Source organism: Larimichthys crocea, chromosome XVII (genome assembly GCF_000972845.2).
Source record: "Larimichthys crocea isolate SSNF chromosome XVII, L_crocea_2.0, whole genome shotgun sequence".
Classification (NCBI taxonomy): Eukaryota; Metazoa; Chordata; class Actinopteri; family Sciaenidae; genus Larimichthys; species Larimichthys crocea.
This window is the reverse complement of record NC_040027.1, coordinates 27,275,180-27,295,812: the sequence shown is the minus strand read 5'-3', so window position 1 is coordinate 27,295,812 and position 20,633 is coordinate 27,275,180. Positions and strand designations below refer to the sequence as shown.

At 39.0% G+C, this 20,633-nt stretch overlaps 1 protein-coding gene across 1 annotated transcript in view; it reads right to left on the bottom strand.

The window, feature by feature from the left end:
* naaladl2 (N-acetylated alpha-linked acidic dipeptidase like 2) overlaps nt 1-20,633 on the bottom strand; it is a 504,703-nt gene that overhangs the window by 351,438 nt on the left and 132,632 nt on the right. The gene's annotated exons all lie outside the window — the stretch shown is intronic.

Below are 20,633 nucleotides of genomic sequence, written 5' to 3'. Positions count from 1 at the left end.
TATGGTATGTAGCATTAACCACACTGTAATTCAATGTTTTTATATCATAATTATATTCTGTACACAATCTTTAAAGCCGTTATCTATCGTCTGATGACAGTTCAACCTTTGGCCAATGTCTAGAGTGGACTGGGCAAAGATACCTGTGATACCTTAGCAACTTGATGTAACTTGATGAGACCAAAAACACATTTTGGCTAATCCCTAAACATATATATGCATATGAGTGAAGATATATTTATATAACAATGATACAAAGCTAAATCATTGCTGATTCTGGGATTGCATTTCAATATAATTCAAATAATTCAATATCTTTAGTGATGTCTATAATGAATATGAATGAAGGAAATACAACATCATCCCAAGACTAGCCATGTAAAGTTCAATGTTAGCTAATGTTAATGTATCAGATAAATCTCAGGCCTGATTTAACTTACAGACTTACTCAGCACATTCAGAGTTACTCAATGTCTTGTAGACAGGAATATGACTTTACATTAAAACACAGTGTGGTTTCCAATATCATATTCACTCTGCCAGATTATTTTTCAGTTCACATCAAAATTGCACTTAAAGTGAGCAACCATTTCAATTTCTTTACAATAATGAGATTACATACTAATGCAAGGTTTTAGCAAGTGTTACAGTAATCCATATCTATTTCACGCCAGTTCTGTGCCCGTACATGCCCTATTTCTTCATCCAGTCAAGCCCCACCGTTCTATGTTGAGCAATTCATCTGAAATGTGTGCGAAAACAGCCTTATATGTCAAGCTCAGCGGTGGGGAGAGGATCTACCTGACAACAAATTAATGAAAATGTCAGTGACTTATACCTCCATCTCTTCGCTTTATAAACGCTCTGCTGAGCATATTAACATAGTGGCCGCAATGCTTTCACTCTTCTCTCTAAACGCCCTCATTCGTGTCTTCTGTAGTAACCTCCCTTCATTCTTCTTCCTCCCTTCCTCTAATCTCCTGCATGCATGTCCATGCTCACTGTTTGAACCCTGCACGCTTGTTTGATTAAAAGTAGAACAGGGCCTGTGCCAGGCTTTGAGTGATCTTTTACTTTATCTTGACATAACAGAGCCATGGCCCTGTGAAGCCAGGGACTGGAGGTTAATGGGAGCCATGACAGCCAAAGCCATTCCATCAGCGGTGGTAGTCTGCCGAAAAGGTCAACCTCTAGTCCATACAGCTAACCATACGGAAATGTCAGTGTTAGTGAGGGGAAAGTAAAGAAAGGCTTTTTGTTGGAAGTGAGGTGAATGTATATTTTTTTATCCATTCTGAGTTAAAGTCAAATTATTAGAGCGATAATATTTTCACGAAATCACACAAACAAACAAACCCATGGTCACACTATGTTCATTCATTTCCTCTGCTGTCAGGATTGCCAGGCAAATTGAAAATGGATCAGAAGTTAACATCTGTTGTAGCCTTTAACAGATTTGGTGGTCTTTAGACCGGCTGTACACCATGGTGGTTGAGAGAGTTCATCATCATCAACACATTTTGCCTATAAAAGGTTGCTACAAATGACTAAAGCACATGCAAATTAAGACATATGCACCAATTGAGCACGTAGTCACCATATAGAAACAGACCATAATCAGTCCAGGCGGTACAATAAATAAATACCTTCAAGACGACGGAACACACAGGATATTTTTTATCTCAAGTCTCGAGACTTGTGTTGTTACGGACGTGTAAGGAATCAGTATGTCGTACTTCTTTTTTAGACACTGATTGTGCAGATTGTATTTCGGTATTTTGAATACTCTGCATTCATTCCTAGTTTAGCTTGATAACATGGTATAATCTCTTTTAAATAAAACTGTGGATATCTGGCATTTGCTCTGAAATAACTCTGTGCTTGTCTCCTGGGTTTCCTCTGTAGTAGGTCAGCTCAATTCAGTGTTTTACGTTTGATTATGTGTTAGCACTATAATAAAGTCCAGGTGTCCTCCTGCCTTACACCCTGTACCCCGTGGGATACACCCCAACCTCCTGCATCACTGACGACAACGTCGTCAGCTAAGTCATTGCAACAGGCGCTCACAGAAATGTGGGTCTCAGTGTGCTAATGGTCTTTCCTGTTGCACTCACTGAATTTGAACAGATATGAAAGGCAGTGTTGCATCATAATCCTGTTGCGGGGTATATTGGACTGTAGAGTAGCCAGTAGATGCAGTGAAACTAGTCGGGATTGCATGGAAGGTTGAAAGTTTTCTCATTCTGGGAGGAAGAAAATAAATGTTTAATTCTGCCGTCCTGCTAGAGGGTGTCTCTCTTCAGACTAGTTTTCTCTTTCTCACCACCCCTCTCTCTCCGTCAGGTCTTTCCCCGGTCACACCAAGCACACCACTGTCCATTTCCTACATTTGCTGGGTCATGAAAATTTCATCAACCTACATCCATTGTTGCTCCAGAACACATTTGGTTGGAAGCCCCATGGGATGTCAGTAGTGCAATTGTGATTGCCTGAAACGCAGACAGACAGACATATGGACGGGCAAATGCATTGCTATCTTGGACCTTACGCCCATCAGCCTGAAACCACTGTGGGCTCACAGAGAAAAGCCTGGTTTAGCAGATTGCAGCATCTGTGAAATATTACCCTTTGATCTTTAACAATGTCCATAAGAGCGTTTGTCTGCAAACACCTCTGTCTCTGAGGATAATGGATTTACCAATAGCCCAATTTACAGTACCGGCAGCTATGGATCTGCCTCGTAGGGAGTGATTTCTCTGGCAATCAGAACATTTAATCAGAGTTCAAGAAGCTGCAGAGACTGTCTTCTGATTCTGTTAATTGCTTTCAATTTGAAGTCCTCGGCACTCAATGGAAATTTCCAATTTACAAACATTTCATTTTATTTTTTTTCCATTCTACTCCCTCATTCTGTAGAGCAGCGAGCCGTTCTCTTCGACACAGCAGCTAAATTGCGAGCATTAATCATTTCAAAGTCATTATCAGCATTTTAAAGGTGAAAATCCAAACAAACTGTTTTTCATTTGGCCTGAGCTTAATAGGACTGTTTTCTTGTAATTTGCAGCCTTGGAGCATTTAACACAAACAATTAAGAGTAAATTGGTGAGTCTGCTTATCTGCTCCCAGTCTACATAATATTAAATCTTTAATGAAGAATCACCTCAAATCAAAGAGGTGTACAGTCGAAGAAATAGGCTAGATGTAATTTCATTTTTTGTGATAAATTAGATATCGGATTGATAAATACTCTGGGTAATACTTTGCTAAATACTTATTAATAAACAAAATTTTCTAATATCGCCTACAGTTATTCATAGTGTTGTAAATGCAGCACTCGAATATCCCAGCCTACCAGCACCACTCATTCTTATATCATCGTACAATGAATCAAACACTTAATACACACTCATTTTTAATCAAAAATATTTTCTAGTAAGAATAACTTGAAATCAAGGGATACAAATGTGAATAGTGTCCAAATCTCTCTCTTAAAGTTTGTTTACTAAAAATCCCAAAGAGATATTTTTTCACTCACCCATAGTGTTGTCTACCCACACAGATGGGTTTTATTTTTTCAGGATTTAAGATATCTACGACTGAGTCTTTTGCAGCTTGCCAGCAGGACAACAGAGGTCAGCAAAAATTTGCAAAGTTTTGTTTGTGGTGTCCACAATAAACAGCCATGTTAGCAGCTCTGTGGGAATAACCAGCAGGACGACAAGGACAGGCCATCAGTTTAGCAACATGACTTTGTTTGCTTCTGGATAAATATGCAGTTATATATAGTGGTAACAGTTCTCAAGGACTAGTTCAACATTTAGGGGCATACACTGTAAAAAAAAAAAAAAAAAAAAAGCCAGACCATGATAGTAAAATGACATAAAATATGCCATAACACACAGTCATGGCAGAACCTTTATTTTATACAGTATTTATAGAGAATAAAGTAGTATTTCAAAATAAACTTGTATTTATACAGTAGAATATGGAAGAAAACAACAGTACTAACATCTGAGTAACATCACAGCAAAAAGGTTATACCGTGTTAATTACGGTAAAATTCTGGCAACCACAGCTGCCAGTTCTTGTTGTTGTTGTTTTTAATGCTTTAAATGCTTATTTGCTGTCTTTCTAAGAGTGAGCTAAAGAGTGATATCAACCTGTATGCTAAGCACAGAGCTGGCTTAACAATGTGGTTTGCCTAGCTTAGCATAAACACTGGAAGCAGGGTGAAGCAAGCTCACTATGCCTAACATCTGCATTTAAATTGCATTCTCGTCACGTCGCACTACTCGTCATTCACTTTTTATTAATTTTATAATTAGACAGGTTATGATTTTATCTCATATTTGCCTGAATTACGTCCTGTCAGGATTGTTACTGTTACTTATATTGAGGCCTTTTGGAGAGGCTGTGGTAGAGATGTCTGAACCCCAAATTGTTCCATGAGACTGCGCCATCAGTGTGTGAGTGTGTGTCGGAATGCGATTAGCTGCTTTCTGAAAAGTTGGCACTTTGCATGGCAGTCAGTGCCATTAGTGTGTGAATGGGTGAATGTGATGTGGAGTGTAAAAGTGCCTTGAGTGATCAAAAGGCACTATATAAGTACAGTCCATTTGCCTTCTGCATGCTTTAAATAGGAATAAACGCAACTGTGGGTGAAAGTAGGGACCTAAAATTGTAGTGTCCTCAACTGAAGCTGATAAAGTAATGATGCCATCTCTACGGCTGCAATTCATGAATTGTATTGATTATTATAACATAATAAATTACGTTATTTAATTCAAAATGATATAAAACAGCAAATAATCACATTGATAAGCTCAAAACATGCAAACTTCTGACCTTTTTACTTAACTTGAATAAAAGATAACTTATTTATATAAGCCAAGTTTGTTTTCTCTCATTCATTTAGCTTTGCTTAAAATGTAAATACTCCCTGCTGCTTCAAATCACATATTTATCATATAAATACAGGTCAAATGAACCCCTGTCATGGCATGTTGAGAGAGAGCTGCCCCGTGAATGCTTTCAGTGATTGTGCTCTCCTTGCCTGACAGGAAAGCGATGCTTTGTGTTTTTCTTTGACTTAAGATTTATTAACCGTCACTTCATTTCTCTCTGCATTCAAACGAGCAGCAGCAGCAGCTGTGTGTGGATGTCCCATCACCTGTTGGCTGCGCCTATCAGCGCTTTGTAAGCTGTAGTTGCAGGAGAACTCAACGACTGTGACGCCCAAACATGAGGGACACAGTTGGCTACCTCCTGTGTCTACACTCTGTGACCACTCACCAAACAGCACGGCGCTGAGCGGAAGAGATACGGTGTGTGTGCGCGTGTGTGTGAGTGTTTGCATATATGTGTGACACGGCACACAACTGAATAGATTGTGCATGACCAAGGTGCCTGTGGAGAAAAACTGACTGAGATTAAAAATGATTGGACGGCTGCCGCCACCAACCAGCAATGCAGAAAAACACACACATATACTGTATATCTATGCAGACAATAGGTTGACAGTCCCAGGCCGTGTTCTTAAACCATAATCCTTACTTGTACTGGTCACCTCTGTTGTTTGTGTAGAAAATTGCAATGTCAAAAAAGGTCCAGACATTCTCTGGATGACTCCTAATTGGACAGATTTGGTCACTCTGCTGCCAAATCAGCCTGAGGGCGTATCATGCGGAGGGAGGGAGACTGAGAAACAGGCCTTTCTGATGTACATGTTCCCTAACAAGAAGCAGAGAAAACATGGCAGCCTCTAACGCCCTGACTAAATCTAATGTGACTGCTTTATGTTTATGACAGCATGTGTTTGTATGTTTCTGCATGTGTTTGTATGTACACACACAGACGTAGAGCTAAACTTGGTGTGCCAGCAACCGAGACAGAGAGAGCCGCTGGGAAGGAATCTTATTTCTTTCATTTTTCATGACTCCATTGATCTCATGAGCAGTTTAAGTCAATTTTCTCTGAAGCTAACCTTATTTTCAAATTCATGAACGGCCCATTTCAGAAAAGCTACAAAACAATGAAGAAAAAGTGAACGAAAAATTTTACCTTTCTGTTTTTTTTCTCTCTCTACATCTCTTATTTCTTCACCTAGCACCTTCCAATCTAATATGTGGGATGACTAGGATGGAGTATTCTATTGCATTTTTTATTTTTTTGACTGTGCCATTACATTGTACTGCACTTTAGGTATTTATCTTCTTCACCTTTCTGGAGTGTTCATGTCATTTATGGTGTGTGTGGAAGTAAAAAAAAAAAGCCAAAAGAAAAATGAATGAGAAGATACAAAGCTCTCAGAGGACTGCTGTGTAAGGACACTCTTGCTTGAAGGATTTTAACATTGACAGTGTCACTGTCTTTAAAGCAGTCTTTTTTTAGCAACGACTATTTATGCTTCATCATTATTTATTTTAGCACAAACGATCTAAGATCGGCCGATGTACTTACTTGATGCACTTACTCGGAGTTTAGTCACTCATGATATTGTCATGGAATTGGAGTGTCAACACCAAGTTGGTTAGTTATTCATGTTAAGCAAAAGATGTCTAAGGATGGATCCTTGGGGAACTCCATATGCCGTTTGTAAGATTGTGTTATTTGCCAATATAATTGTACTCTGGTAATATTAAAGGTCCAGTGTGTAAGATTTAGGAGTATTTATTAGTAGGAAGGGAATACAATATTCATTAGTATGTTCCTGTTAGTGTATAATCACCTGAAAATATGAATCGTCGTGTTTTTGTTACCTTTAAATTAAGCCTTATATATAGAGCCTATATCTACAGTGAGAGTGGGTCCTCTTCCAGGAAGTCCCCCATGTTGAACCACTATGTACAGTAGCCCCAAACAGACTGATCTAGATATGGCCTTTTGCTTTTTGCTTTTTTTTTGCAGCCTTCAGGTCAGCCAATGATCCACGTCTTCACCGATATTTAGTTTAGCCAGAAGGCAGAAATGGCAGTACAGCCCATATGGCTGTGGCTGCCACTTATTTTGAGCTTCAGAAACACTCATGCGCTGTCAATTTTTTATACTGTCGTTAGGCTGAACCTGAATCAGAATAGTTGAGTAGTGTGCTTTGTAATTCTAGTTGAGTCATAAAATCCTAATGGACTGCATGGCATCTCTATTTCTGACAGTTCTGTCAGCTGAAGTGGCGTTCACACTGCTGGAGGGCAGTGGAGCAAATGTTACAGACCCTTCTCTGGTTCAGAAGCTGAGTCCAGCAACAGAGATTTGCTCTCCAATTACAGATGCAGAACTCTGAGACAAAAGTAGGTTTGTGAAACGTTGTAACAGCATGCTGTTATAGTGTTTGTGTTAGTTCACATCATAAAAAAGGAGGGTATGGTAGAGACAGCAGTGATAGCTTTCTGCTTTTTTATTATTTTTTTTTACTTTGTGCATCAACAAAAACGTTTGACAAAAGAAAAAAAAACAAAAATCAAGGTCCAAGCTCTTACTGGCTTTTCATATTACTTTGAAACACGATGCTTTTCATCAGCAGATGAAGGTTGTCACAGAGAATTAATAGAGAGTTCATGACAAGTGCACAAACTCCATCCAGACCAAAAAGAAATCCAGATTTTACACAACGAATATGGTGACTGCAAAGCTAAGAAAATAAGCAAATATCAGATATTGTGATACCGATGATTTATTACATGTGAGATGAACAAAGAAGCAGTAGACAGGGACTGTGCAGATGACTAAAAAAGTTGCTTTATGGTTCACATCTCGGAGAAATGTCACAGCTAATGGAGACGGACCAGCAGTGGAGGGGAAATTAAAAGCAGTAATTGAGAGGTACTTGAATGGCCAACATGCTGTACTGTGTCCCTGGGGGCTTTTAGACTCTCACAGAGTGGGAGACGGATGACTTTGGAGGTAAGCATGGATCCATCCACTTCCAGCAGAGCTAAATCACTGTGTCCTGTCAGTTTGACGACACCACACGGTGGGCCCATTATGTGTCCCATATGGCTGCTCTGTGGTGGAGATGCGTGCTGTACTTACACAAAAGGCTTTTTTTTTATCATCTTTACACTATACTTTGGCAAATATTGCATATTTAAGCATACAGTATATTCCAAAGTCATTTTTTCCTAATGCTCTTGTTACTAAAACTTAAAAGTTCTTCTAAAGATTCAAAAAACTCTTCGACAATTTTGGCCACTAAATTAACTATAGTCAGCATCCAGATGCTTGTGCTCGCTCATCATTGGCCAAGGATGAGACTAAACGCTGGAAAAAATAAATATAATATATATTTCATTTGGTCCATTGGTCCCATGATACTAACCAGTTTGGCATTTAGACATTACCCCAGCAGCCTATACTACAACGCAACCAACTCCAGACCCATGCCGCACAGCCATCCAGCTGACTACAGTTAGCGTTTTAACCTCTGCCTTGCAACACTCCATTCGTAGAAAGCAATCATTAGCAATCACCTTTGCTTTGTACAGTTTCAAATCATTTATCGTTGGCGTTCGTTAAATTCAACACTGTCTTTATAAATTAATGAATTACGTTAGCTTGTGAAGTCATTTTGCAAAGCTGTGACATATCCAGTCAGACAGTGTTTTGATAGCAATAACATTAGCAAGTAAGCTGGGGTTAACCAGCCAGCTGCACATGTATCTGGCCACCTCACAATGTCAGCTGACAAATACCAGCCAGGTTTGGATGGATTGGCTGAATGAATGTTTTCTACCCAAGACAGGGTAAGGCCAATATCCTTTTATGATATGCAAATATACACATCATTCACTTACATGATGTGAAATGACATGCAGGTCTGTCTGCGATTTATCATGGACCCCCCCAGCCACATACCCTATGGCACAAGGGTGATGACTTTTTTTATTACTGTTTCGTTACATCAGATATCCCACACATCACAATTTCCAATTCCAGTATACAAAGACGTATACAAATTCATCCACAGATTGTTACATCAGAGCTGACAGCAGAGTCGGTGCACATACAGTACGGCTTCGCCACCACACTACCTGTGCTGCTCATTAATCGATGGTAAAATGTCTCCCTCCCTCCCACTGATTACATCTACTGAGTTAATGAGCCCCACACTGAACATCCTCCCTCCCTCACTATATATTTCACTATCTCTTCTCCATCCATTCGTCTCTCTCCATCTCTCTGTCTCATAAAGGCACTCTTCAGCTTCATTTGAAGTGGCGCTGATCCCACTTTAGGAAAATATTAGACTTTCTTTTCCAGAAACACCATGGTTATTCATCATACCAGTGGGAGGACAGTCTACCAATTATCAGGAACTACTGTTCCAGCACAGTGCTGTGAGTATGCTTTGCTGATTGTCTCAGACTGCTAATTGATTGCACTCTCTGTTGCTCTTGTCAGATGAAAGCCTGGTCTCTCTAAAAAGATTTTCAAGATGCTGCACTGAGTATGATTTCTATGCAAAAACACACCTGTCGCATCAGCTTAAAATGAAGTGGATCTGCATGCAGGAGAGTGTCTAATCCTCACAAACTGGAAATGTATGTTTACCTTTTTACCCGTAGTGTTTGATGGCGCTTAACGCTGGGCACAAGTGATGAAATAAACACAGGAAATAGCACTTGTGGTGGCAGTTTGCTTGTGTTATTAACAATATTTCTGTCCGACAGATGCATTCATGTACGTTAAAATACTGAACTGCCTGTTCAGACCATTAAACACTCAACATACATGGTGAAGCACGCCTTGTGAAATACTTCTCTACACGCTTCTCTTCTCACTGTGTATAACCTTGAGTTGTCATGAATTCGAAATTCAAAATGGTGTCTCACAAATTATACTATGGCATTGTGTCGCTCTGAGGACTGTGAAATTGCAGGTTTTATGGAATGGGAGGAGAAGAAGGGAACAAACAAGTCATGTTGTGAAATGTTGCAAAAAATTATGTCGCCCCTTAAATTAGTAGTAATAGAGTTCATGCACAACTTTGCAATGCAGTCCAACCATTTAGCTTATCATTTCATATAATTTTAAGTGTGACAGCCCTTCACCATTTCAAACAAATAAATTAAACAAATGCATAAATGCACGGGTCCTTTCTTCTGATTTTAACGAGTTTCAATCCAATAAAACATTGTGGCTTTCTCTTTAGTCCCCAGCAGCAATCCATGAATCAAATGCTCTAAAAATAAAGCTTCAATGAACTGATTGGCTGGCCATTACCTGTCTATCTACATGTGTTTTAGTGGAACGGCTTTCTCCAACATTACTTACCTGAGCTTTAACTCATTGAATGCATACTACAGGTTTTTAGCGACCCATGACTATATCATACCCTTTCAAATCTGGACAAGGAGCCAAGATTTATGGCACTGGAGACATTCCCGTTTTCCCTTTGTAGAGTATTATTGACAAGCCACACAGGCTTTGGTTGCAACAGTTCACGCGTAGAAATAAAGCGTAACATATTGACCGAAAAACAGTCTCTGAAAGCATCAGCTATCGTTGGATAATGAATTAAAGTTCAGAAACACATCAGCCCAGATACATTGGCTGTTCCCCCCAAAGGGTAAAACATCTAATTAATGTATTTCATTCAATCCAGTAAACTCCTTTTCATTCCTCAAATGATTATTTTTTTACAATGTTCTGGTGTCAAAATGTGAAAAATAATAAAGCATAGTTTTCTCTCCAAAGTTTCTAGAGACGTGTGCTATGTAAGAGGATACATTTTTTATTCATGATATGCTGGATAAAAGTGAACACGGGTTTTGTGCTCCTGTTTGGCCTCATGTTGGCATGTTGTTACTATGAATAAACACAGAACATGAAAAAGTTTGTTGATAATCTATTACTGTCACAGTAACATGATGGCACAGCACATGGGTGTCAGATTTAGTGCAAAGCAGCACTTTCTTTGATATCGGAGGGTTTTGATGACAGCAGCTCTGGAAGCGAAGATGTACCTAACACTACTGGTGATGAGGACTTTGTTTTTTGTATTTGCATTTATGAATCTGATAATTTAAAATATAGAACGGGAGAATGAGTATGCTAGCTTGGACAACATGGGATCTGAATGGGATAATGGTTAAGATTTCAGCGCCAAGGGAAGTTAGCATTGAAGAGGAACACATTTAACAAATTTCAAGGAAGCACATTGTGCATTTCGGAGAGGAATACTGGATGCAAACAAAAGTGACACAATAACGGATTAATGGGACAACAGTGTTGACTGTCAGCAGCTTCAAGCTCCTGTGGGTTCACCCCTGCCAGGATCTGACCTGGACTCACTACACCGATACCATCACAAACTCAAAGAGACAAAATCTAATTCCATTATCTTGGTTCAAATTATGCATTGACAAGTGAGTTTATACTCAAGCTATAGCTCCGTCAGGTTGTGACAGCACTAGTTTTGTCTCATTTCACTGTTGTTCGGTTGTTTTGGGTCAAGTGCAACAAAAAGAGGTTTGCACAAGCTTCAAGAGACAGTGTTGCACAACAAGCTTTTCACTGTTCATCCAGCGCACTCACTGCCCTTGTCTGGGTAAAATTCTCCTAAAAGCTTGTGCTCAGATATTTCATAATACATATTATATCATATTATATTACATTATAAAGGACACACACTGTTTTACCAGAGTCCCACTGTGCTGCCAAACAGGTAACACAAGGTCATGTCTCTTCACCTACAGAACTGTTTTGTGCAGAGCCTCCACTCATTGTATGAATTTGTTTCTATTAGTTACTTTTGTAGAAAGCAACTAATAAAACTTTCCTTTAAAAGCAGCTAAAAAAAGCTGAATATTTCAAAACGGGAACATGTTCTTGCTGGTCTATGTGCTGGTGACCTGCATATGGTTGTCTGTAAAATTAAAATATTACTGAATCTTAATATATCAATATAATGTAGGCCTGCCTATAGGGATCTTGTTGGGTTTGGTTTATTTAAAGGATAAGTGTGTAATATTTATGGTGATGTATTAACAGAAATGGAATATAATATATATGACTATGTTTTTAGTGCTATATAGTCACCCTATGAAACGAGTCGTTATGTTTTTATGACTTTAGATTTTGCCTTTTCATGTGCATATACCACAGGTCCCCCTACACGGAGGCTGACATCTTGTGCCGCACAGTAGCGATGCTACTTTGTCAAGCGAAGAAAAAGGCGGATGTGACGTAGAGGACACAGAGAAAGTCGTGTTTACTAGTTGGTAATGGCAAACTTTAATGTGTTTTGTTAGTTTGAGACGTTATATTTAGACAAATGGAGGAACACATTTATTATTTAGCACAAGAAGGGCCAGGAGAGCAGGAGTCTGCGCATCAAAGAAGTGAAAAGATTCAGTTCACCGGGCTTCTTCCAACAATACATCTCTGAATCATGGTGCTCATGTCTGTCAGGACCATAATGTCTATGCTGGTGCATCAGAGGCCCTGTCTGCCTCTCCAGCAGTGCACTGTGCTCCTCCAGGTTCATCTCTTCAAGTCTTCAGAGACTCGAAGAGAGAATAATTATATAATCATTTTGTAACGTTTTACAAGCAATGTGACTTTATAGCATGATATAGTAATGTTTGATATGTAAAGCACAGAGCTGCTCTATGATGCAGACCAGGTCAGAATATAATAACGAAACAATAAGTTTATACATACATACACACATGAGTTACTGCTCATAGAAATGAAAACTGCTGTTTGAAATCTTTTTAATAGTTTACAGTAATAGTTTCTTGTGTCAGTGATTAAATATGTAATATGCTGCAGGATTTCTGCAAACTAGACTTTAGCTTCACTGTTTGGTCAGACACTATGCTGCAAAACTGCAAACTAATGTTACCATGACAAAGCACGGAGCTGCTACGTAAATACAACGCTGCGTTTTATTGTCAGATTATAATAACTTTACAAAAAGTTTAGAAACATACCGTCACTGCTCCTCAGCCCGTTAGGCCTCCCCCTCCTCATCCTGCTCTGGTGTCGCTGCGTCCCCGGAAGCTGACCTCTTCACCTGGCCACTTTGCAGCGCCTCCTCCTCCCCCTCCTGGTCTCCCCGGTGTCTTAGCCCCGCTCACCTGGCCCTGACCCCGCTCTTTCTTACCGGTTTATTTATCCGTTTTCTGAGCGCCAACAGAAAGAAAAACATGTCTGTTGATGCTATCTCACTCTCAGACTAAACTCTGATAATATATTAGTTTATTAGCTTTACGTCGCTAATATTAGCTTTTATTAGCATGCGGACCAGCTTGCTAACGCTAGCCTTCAGGGGTCAAGCGAGTTAGTTATTTTGGATTGTTTTCCTTTCCTCTGCTGTTTTATTTGGTTCTACTTTATTTTTCAGTTTTTATGTGTTAATTTGTATTGATATCATAACTGGACTTGTATATTGAGGGAATGATGTTAGATTTATTTATGATTAATTTAATTTGATACTGTTGTGTTGGTATGAAGTAGACCTGCAGGTTTTGGGTCAAAGATATATGTGATAGGTATGGATGGGTCTTGTATTCCGTGTGTTAATATGTTGTGTTTTTATGTAGATCCCAAGAAGAATAGTTGCTAAATATTTATTTTTCCTTGTTGAAGGGTGGTTGAGAATACGATTTGTCAGTGACTGCTTCACTGTCATTTACGTTCATATGACAAATAATAATTTGCAACTTGATGAATATTACAAGAAACATAAGTGTGAATAAGTCTGTAACAAAGGAAGAACAATCTTACTGTTCACCAAAGGTCCCTTCCCTGTACACAGTATGTTCTAGACATTGTTTAATAGCCGCCTTCATACTCCAGTGATGATAAGGCCTGTGTGCCGAATCCAGAACATCCATTCATCTCAACTTAACTCCGTCGGACTCCATTCATTACCCTGCACAGATAACCCAGCAGCGGGAAAAGGCAGAGTCAGCGGCCGACACACTCTGAGATACACCAAATCAGTCTCTCTCTCCTCCTGTCTCTCTCTCTCTGATACAATAGAATAAGTCTGTAGTCCACGTTAGTGCAGAGTTTTCACTTTCCATAGACTGTTTGGGTCTGGTCATGGTCCTTGCTTTTTATATTTTCTACATGAGATGAGCCTACGCTTTTCTCAAACACACTGAGGAGAAATGTGTCATCTAGTGCGCCAAATTACAACATTTTCATATACATATTTGACAGTAAAATCTACACCAAGTGAAGGCTTTTACGGTACATTTGTCCTACAAACATTTTGCGGAGATAGATCTCCTTCACGGGAAGAAATAACCTCAATGAGTGAAACCAACCCAACCAAGAGGTGTTTGTCTGATTGTTGACTACAGCAGAGAAAGGCAAGCAGTGAGAGAGCAGTAGCTGATATTATGAAGCCTCTTGAAGTGCAATGAATCTCAAACAATGTTCATGAATAAAAATAATTAGAATAATCACTGAGGTGTTTGGATCACAAGTTATTTTCTGACATTCACATTTGCCACATCATCCAACCACATTATGTATGCACCCAAGACAGGACTGTAGCCAAGAGTTCCAGCCAGTCTGAGTGAAAGCGATTATTAGGCAAAAATTGAACTAATGTGAGAATGAAATGGGGGTTGCTTGCCTTGTCCAGTCTTTTCAAAAATTCAAGTCTTTAGAGTGGGAACCAATGGCACTGGGACTGAGTCTGAGTCTCAGAGACAGGGTAGAGAAGTCACAGAGTACTGAAGTATTGAGAGACAGACTAACACATGGAAGGATTTGGTCTTTTCATGGGATTTGTGGACATCAGGACAAAATGTTCTCCTTTTACAAGCATGATTAAAAAAAATAAAATGGTCATGAAATCTCCTCATGGCATATATGCTTCTGAGCTGATGGACCCTTTCCATTTTCAGCACACCTTGACCTTCTATCTGAAGCTGCCCTTAGGACACATTTTCAGGTCTACACTACACTAATACATGAATCACCTGGAAAACTCCATTACTATAAAAAAAGACAGGTTGAAGCTTTTTTGATGTTTGTTACACAACACATGGAGAGGTCTATAGATTATTGAGAGAATTCAGCATGGCAATGAGACATAAATTATCTTTTTTAAATCACGAAAGTATCGTGGTATGGGGCTGTTCCTCTTCTCACAGAACTGACAGAATACAAATTGTCAAAAGGAAAACTAAATGGACTGACCTACAGTATGTACTGTATATACTGTATATACCAGTTGTTTGGATGCACCTTCTAATTCAGCGGTTTCCCTTAACGTGTGTGAGACCATCAGTGTGTTGTCCTATTCGTCTATTGTAGTAATCTATGGTATGGTAAGAACTGCAGGAGATTATATCAGCTCTGGTTATTTACAAGAAATGAAAAATGCTTCTGTTCTCTAGTTCCAAAGTTCTCTGCAAGCTGGTGTCTGTACTAAATATTAAAGAAGATAAAGAAGAAAGACTGAATATTGGATTACGAGATCACATTGTCGTAAACTGTCATGCTAGACACCGGTGGTGCAAGATATTTAAATAATGTTATAGTGTTATAGTTTGATCATCCTTACTTAGATTGTTATTTTTCTTGTGCTAAGGTAGTCCTTCATGCAAAAGTCATTGCTGAAGTCACCGTGAACCGTGAACAAGTATTAGGAAACAGGAATGAGCAGAGCTGACCTGCACAATGAGAACATGTTGATCTGTCAGTCTGCCTGTGTCGCCCCAGCTACAATCGGGTTTCAACTTTCCAGTGAGCCTCTCCAGTTAAGCTGGTATGATGAGGTGGCTAAGCTGTAGTTCAGGATGCTCAGGACAAGTCATCACCACACAGCTTAGGAGGAGGAGACCTTGAGCCACTGAAATACACTCTGAAAAAGTCCTGTTGAGATACTTGTGACCCATCATACACACACACAAACACACACACACACACACACACACATGCCTCACTAACAGTGGACTGTCAGTGTACACCTACTAAGCGATGACTGGTGTTTCTGGTCAAAAATACGGAACTAAAAAAATGTTTTTTTACATTAGTGCATACATTTAAATTTTCTCTTCAGGGAATTGATATTTATCTGTGATATTCGTCTTGGTTCATTGCATCTCATTTTTCAGACCTGTGTGGAATGATGAAGTATGGATTTTAAAGAGAGGTTTCTTCATCCTGGATTGCATTTTATATATTGAATAGAAAAAAAACAATCCTCTAGAACACTGGTTCCACCACTGAGGGTGGTCAAACCTTCACAGAGAGTCATGAGACCATCTTGATTTTAAGGGGTGAAAGAAAATTCATTAATTCAGGGTGTATGTAAATAACTGAATGATCTTGCAACATGGTGCAGACCAGCATCGTGCTCTAATGCAGACCACAGACAGTATAAAACATGGACGTAGTATCCGTGTGATGTCTCTGGTTGCCTCCATATTGGCCCAAAGTTTAGATATTGTTTTTGTATTGTATTATATTTTTTAGTTTTTGTAGTTGTACAGTTCATGGTACTTGGTGCATTTTTAGAAAAACAACAACAACAAAAAAATGTATTCTAAAATTATTTCAGGATTTGAAGTTAGCTGTTATATCCGAACTGTATATAAAAATAGAATATTTATTCAAATATTGAATTATTTCTACAATTAATTATTTACGATAAATTCATTTTTTGTCCTTCACAGTCATACGCTATTAAGAAATTCATGGAATAGTTCATTTTTTGAGCTACATTACAACCAACTAACAATACAAACTGATCAAAACATGACACAAATATGTAGAATGCCTCAGAATCTTACATAAGGCATCTACAAAGGTTTTGACATTTTGAAGTGGGGTTGTATGAGATAGTTAGAGAAGAAGTGCTATGCTCTGCTGTGGACAGCAGAAAAAATGTATGTTTACCACATAAAAAGGCTCATCTCAAAAGCACCAATATTTGTTTAAGTGTACACCATATTAAGAATATTTTCAATGCTTAACCTTGCTGTCAGACAACCTTTTTAATTTAGTCCTAACTCCAGCCGCTGTCTGACAGTAGAGCATATATTACAAGCAAACACTAAGGAGTCACAGACCTTGTGGTATAATGACATGACAGGACATGTTTGGTATCATTGTATTCATTGCAATCATAAAATTAATTTAACACTGGCTTCACAGGTAAGATTGGTTTCCTGCTCAATGTGCTGTGATTTAAAATGAAAAAGACAAAAAAAAACCTTTATTTGTGTATTGGTGAATTATTAAAAAGTTGCCAATGTGTACGGAATGTGACAAAAGTGTAACACTAAAATGTATTATTGGGTGCACCTGCAATGAAGGTGTGTGTTAAAATGTAAAATGTTAGTCCGGAGCCCTGCAGCAGGTCTACATGCCAAGCTCTAACTCTGAATTACACCTGCTTGGACTGAGCAGGGAGAGACAAGATCTTCTTCTGAAAGCTTTATCAACAGGCCCGTTAACATGGAAGCCATTTGGACCACAATGAAAAGCAAAACAGACACTATAAAAAGTTCACGACAATCCCCAGTAACAACTCAAACAACTGCAGACGAGGAGTGTCTTTGCTTTTTGTTTTTAGTTCGCTCATTGTTATCCATGTTTCATGGCCCAGGAAGAGGCTCAGCGTCTTAAGTCTAATTGACTGTTGTTTAATGTGAAAGCTCAGCTTGTGTCACTCTAAAAGAAAAGTTGATTTTATTTGCAAGAGATACTGCTGTGTTTATTAGGCAAACAAAAGTCAGAGAGGAGATGAGGACAAGAGAGGAGAAGAAAAGCAGGAAAATGAAAAAAACAACAACTCTAGACTATACCTAGAAATATTATATATAGAAATATATAATTTGTGTAATCATGTATCCAGGTTTCCAAAAAAATATCAAATATCTGGACAGAGGAAAGAGTCACATTCACACTGACAATTAATGCTTGTCTACAAAGTAGTCTCTGGTTCTGCACTTACAGTAATGCCTTCATACGGGCATATGTTACATCCCAACCAAACCTTGATGTTTCCCTTTTTTGTAAGTCGCTTTGGATAAAAGTGTAAGACATTACATGAATCATGTACTCACAAATGTAAATATAGTTTTGCCTTTTTGTTATTTTCCCACTGGTACGAATACGTTTGGACTAATTGGAACTATGGTTCCTGTCATAGATGTTATGTGAAGTGTAGGTGAGAATGATGAGAACTTTTGCTTTGCTCTTTTACATCATTAAAGTCATGCTGCATTAGAATCAGAATCAGAATCAAGTTTATTGCCAAGTAGATTTCCACACGGAATTTAACTTGGTGTAGTTGGCACAGAATAAACATTAAGTAAAAACGCTGTGTAGCTTTACCTAAAGTGGAACTTTTTATTCTATTGCTCTGTGTCAGACACATTCTCACAGACTGGAAACACTTGGTTAGGTTTAGGCTGAAAGGTGCAATAAAAGTGCTTTTAGTACTCACTGAGGCCCGGTCAAAACAATGCAGCTTAGCTGGCTTCCTTCTGCATGTGTAGAATATAGCCACCGATGACCAGAGGGGAGTCAGAGAAGCTGTATTCAAGTTTATGTTCTGTTCAGTTGGTTCAGACAGGATTTAAACTGCTATGTTTACCTTCAAATCTTCTCATTTTATTTGTGGTTATTTCCCTTTGTAGCTGGCTAAAACCTCTGTGGTGAGCCAATAATGTGTGCACACAGGTAATACACACCTTTACTTTTTCACATGAAGCAGTACAGGCAACAGTGGCATTAACCAGGAATGTAATAACGAGAACCAATGTGGAGAGCAGCTCACTCCAGTACACTTAGCTAATGGATAACAGTGTGTGTGCGTGTGTGTGTGTGTGTCCTGCTAGTGAGTCCTTCATCATGGCCATGGCCTTATTGACTGTATCGGAGGCCATAAATCATCGTGTGTGTTTGTGTGTGTATGTGTTTGTATACAGGCCAATGCTTCTCTGGATGCAAGCAGCAGCACACAGCAATCTCAGGTCAGAGAGGCAACAGAGCGAGCCATTTGTGTGTGTGTGTGTGTGTGTGTGTGTGTGTGTGTGTGAGAGAGAGAGAGAGAGAGGGGGAGTGAGATAACAATGACAACAGTCGCCAAACTGGTAGATGGGCCTTCGGACAAGATGCCTGCTTCACACCTTCTCTGCACAGTGATGTAAATGCTTTACACACCAGTACACACACCAGGTCTACACGCACACACACACACACACACACAAACAAATAGTATATAATAGCATAAGCACACTGAAATTCAGTTCATTCAGTGGGTGTTCTTTGCTTTCTTTGCCTTCCTTAACCCTACTTGGTCAATCTCTTTTTTCATCCATCTCTCCATCAGGGTGATGGGGGCTTGAGTGCAGATGGTGTTGAGCTGTGTCTGACGTTAACTGCCCTCCATTAACATTTCCCAAAGTGCCACTGGAGTGAACAATCAAACGTACACACGCACACACACACACACAGACAGAAAGATACAGTCGCACAGAAAGATACAGTCGCAGACAAAGCCAGTATGACACCGCTGGGGAAACAACTGCGTTGACATCCTGACTCCCAAATTGCTGCGTGTCGACGCGGAGGCCCAGAAAGGTCCGGAAATAAGACGTATTATCAGATACTATTACTGAGTCATAGAGATGTCACTGTCAAAGGCGCACATGCTGCTGAATCCATATCACATTATTGATCCATTCAAAGGAGGAATGACAGTTTGAGGACGTTTAAAGTTTTTTTTTTCTTTAGAATGACATCACAAAGGAGTACAACAAACTCAATACAAGTTGCCAGAACTCTATGACATGTTGGACAGGCCAGACGTGACTAAACAAGCCATCTCTTTGTAATTTTAACACACAAATAGTTTGGTGGTAGGATTTTCTTGGATGATGTATACTTGCTGTCCTGGTAGACACATGTGGGTGTGCTGCTGGGTCATTAATATCTACCCCTGGGCCTTGAACCTCCATTGTCTTCTCAACAACCTTCTAACAATGCTCTTTCAATGCTACGAACATAGTCATTGTCATTTATTTGGAGTCAATGCCATGTACACTATCCTGCGATGGGATGAGATGTCTGTGGCTTTATGTGAGTTCTGCCTGTGGCCTGGCAGCTTCAGGGGCTGTTCAACCATTCACTAACAGATGCTGCTTCAGACTTTTCCTCTCGATTAATGCTGTGAAAGCTGGCCAACAATAACTTACATAATAAAAATAATTTGATGATTATTTCTAAGAAAATCACATATGGGTGTAACATTCAAATCTAAATCAGTACAACTACATAACTATGCGTGCTGTAGGTCTTGCTGTCTTTTTCTACAATTAAATATAAATTTTTACAGTCAAATGTTTGTTTTTGTTAACAAATCAATGATTATTTATAATCTTCCAGTTTATAATCTTTATTGACAGATGAGACATGTAGTATTTTACCTGTAGACTGAACAGTTTGATCATATCAAACATCACGAGGAAAGAGACCCCAAGTACAAAGACACACAGTATGTTAATGATATGGTTTATATTATTTAACTCAAAAAATTGAAAAACTTAAAAAGAGTGGGACATTTATGTGCATGACTCATCTATATCGACTGTAGTTTTCTTAAAACTTTAGGTTGTCTTAAAAGTCTGACCTGCTGATCCTGATTTTCTTTCTTTCTA